This window comes from Saccopteryx bilineata, chromosome 1 (genome assembly GCF_036850765.1).
Source record: "Saccopteryx bilineata isolate mSacBil1 chromosome 1, mSacBil1_pri_phased_curated, whole genome shotgun sequence".
NCBI lineage: Eukaryota > Metazoa > Chordata > Mammalia > Chiroptera > Emballonuridae > Saccopteryx > Saccopteryx bilineata.
Genome location: NC_089490.1, coordinates 352,217,842 through 352,220,796, shown reverse-complemented (window position 1 = coordinate 352,220,796; position 2,955 = coordinate 352,217,842). Strand labels below are relative to the sequence as shown.

The window sequence follows — 2,955 nt, the reverse complement described above, 5'->3', positions numbered from 1 at the left end:
AATTTTTTTTGCCACTATCTAACAAATTATGTCAGCAAAATTTACTGAAAAGACATATAGTAAAATACAATTTTATGACATCTTTATTAAGTTGGGATTACTCTGTAAACTAGTGAGCATTTCTGGTCTATGGGATCTATTATTAGTCAATTTGCTTTTTCAGTATCCCATGTCAGTATCCCTTAGAAAAAGTTCTGTAGCTTTACAGTGTGTTTCAAAGAGGTAATTCTCATTATTTTTCTCTAAGCTTTGTGGCTACTCTTTTTTTATTTTTACAAATTAGACTTAGAAACAATTAGATAAGCCCTTTCCCCATCATATTTATCTTCACTGAACTTGGCCTTCATTTGGGATTGTTGTTCTATATCTCATCAGTTTCCTGGCTAGGTGTTAACAAATATTTTTATAATTTCATTGTTTACTGATCTAATTTGTGTGTATTATCATACATAAACCCAGGTGAAATGTCTTCATTCTAGGTTTTATTTCATGACATTAATCAGCAACTACTCCACTGCTCCAGTCTCTGAATTCCTCCTCATTTGCTTCCCTAACTACCAGACTTGGCAGCTCTGGCTCTTTCTGCCCCTCAGCCTCCTCTTCCTCCTGGCCATGGGAGCCAACGCCACCCTCCTGATCACCATCTGGCTAGAAGTCTCTCTGCGTGAGCCCATGTACTATCTGCTCAGCCTCCTCTATCTGCTGGACATCATGCTCTGCCTCACTGTCATCCCCAAGGTCCTGGCCATCTTCTGGTTTAATCTCAGGTCCATCAATTTTCTCTGCATGCTTTGTTCAGATGTTCATTATGAACAGTTTTCTCCCTATGGAGTCTTGCACATTCATGATCATGGCCTATGACCACTATGTGGCCATCTGCCACCCATTACAATATCCGTCCATCATCACTAACCAATTTATGGCCAAGGCTAGTGTTTTTATCATGGCTCATAATGCATTGCTGCTCTCACTGGTCCCCAGTACCCATTCTCTTTGCCCAGTTCTTTTATTGTGGAAAAATGTCATTGAGAACTGTATCTGTGCCAACTTGTCTATGTCTAGGCTTTCCTGTGACAATTTTAACTTGAAAAAAATCTACCAATTTGTGGCCAGTTGGACCTTACTGGGCTCAGATTTCATTCTTATTTTTCTATCCTACATTTTCATTCTAAGAGCTGTGCTGAGATTCAAGGCAGAAGGGGCTGCAGTCAAAGCTCTATGCATGTTCAGCTCCCACTTCATCCTCATTTTCTTCTTCAGCACATCCTGCTGTTTGGGTTATTGACAGATATGTATATATTCTAATATCTCCACATGCAAGGAAGAAAATTTTGGTAGACTCTTCACTTAAAAATAAAATTAAGTACAAAAAATACCAAAGTGTCATCTTAATCTTGAAAATTCTGAAGTAGTCACACCTCACTTGATTTTCTGTTTCTGTATTCCACTGCCCTTTCTCCAGTCCTAAAATTTATTTTCTTCAAATTCCTTAGATATATTTTGGAGTCCCCAAATCATTCTGACCTCAGGTTCCCCCAGCGGTATATTACCTTCTAGTGTAGTGCATAGTCCTCTTAAGATACTAAGGCTTCAGCTGTAAAATAGATTTATCCCACTTACTGTGGGGAAGGTGTGGGACTGATACAGACACAAATTCAAGCGTAGTCCAGGAAGGAGTCAGAAGTTGGAAGATGCTTTTATCTGCTTGTCCAGTATGAATTTACATAATTAAGAGGGCTTTCAGTTTGTCAAGATGAAACAACAGGACTAGATTATCCTCTTATTTGAAGTAACAGCAAAAATTACTGTACAAAATATAAAAAACAAAACAATGATTCTGAAGATATTAGATATCAGACAATAGAAGGTAATGATTCCTGCAAAAACAAATGAAGTGAGATTATATGGTACTTGTTTTTCTCTGCCTTGTTTCATTTAGCATAATAATCTCCAGGTCTATCCATGCTGTGGCAAAAGGCAAAATTTATTTATTTATTTATTTATTGGTATTTTTCTGAAATTAGAAACAGGGAAGCAGTCAGAAAGACTCTCACATGCGCCTGATCTGGATTTACCCGGAATGCCCACCAGGGGGCAATGCTCTGCCCTTTTGAGGCATTGCTCCATTACAACTGGAGCCATTCTAGTGCCTGAGGCAGAGGCCATGGAGCTGTTCTTAGTACCTGGGCCAACTTTGCTCCAATGGAGCTTTGGCTGTGAAAGGGAAGAGAGAGCGAGAAAAGAGAGAGGAAAGGGTGGAGAAGCAGATGGGTGCTTCTCCTGTGTGTCCTGACTGAGAATCAAACCCAGGACTTTCACACACTGGCCCGATGCTCTACCACTGAGCTGAGAAGCCAGGGCCAAAATTTACTTATTTATTTATTTTTAAGGCCTAATACCATTGTATAAAGGTACCACAGATATTTTATCCACTCATCTACTGATGGACACGTGGGCTGTTTCCAGATTTTAGTTATTGAAAATAGCACTGCAATAAACATGGGGGTGCATATATTCTTTTGAATTAGTGTTTTGGGTTTCTTTGAAATATTTTCAGAAGTGGGATCATTGCATCAAAAGGCAGTTCCACTTTTAATTTTTTTAGGAAACTCCATACTCTTTTCCACAGTGGCTGCACAAGTCTGCATTCCCACCAGCAGTGCAGGAGGGTTCCCTTTTTTCCATGTCCTTCTCCAGCACTTGTTGTTTGTTGTTTCAAATAAAAAAAGTAAACTGATGAGCAAAATAGAAACAGGCATAGATACATGGAACAGACTGTCAGCTGTCAGAGAGGAGAGGGTTGGATTAAAAAAGGTAAAAGGATTAAACAAAAAGAAATATATATAACATAGACAACAGTGTGATGATAGCCAGAGGAAATGGGGCATGGAAGGTAGGTAGAGGTGGGTAAAGGGGGGAAAATAGGGATGGAAAGAGACTTGGCTTGAGGCAATG

The 2,955-nt window shown here is 39.3% G+C and overlaps 1 pseudogene; it reads left to right on the top strand.

The window, feature by feature from the left end:
* The first annotated feature begins 489 nt into the window (after nt 1-489).
* LOC136319632 (olfactory receptor 56A1-like) lies at nt 490-1,285 on the top strand (annotated as a pseudogene).
* Nucleotides 1,286-2,955: the final 1,670 nt, after the last annotated feature.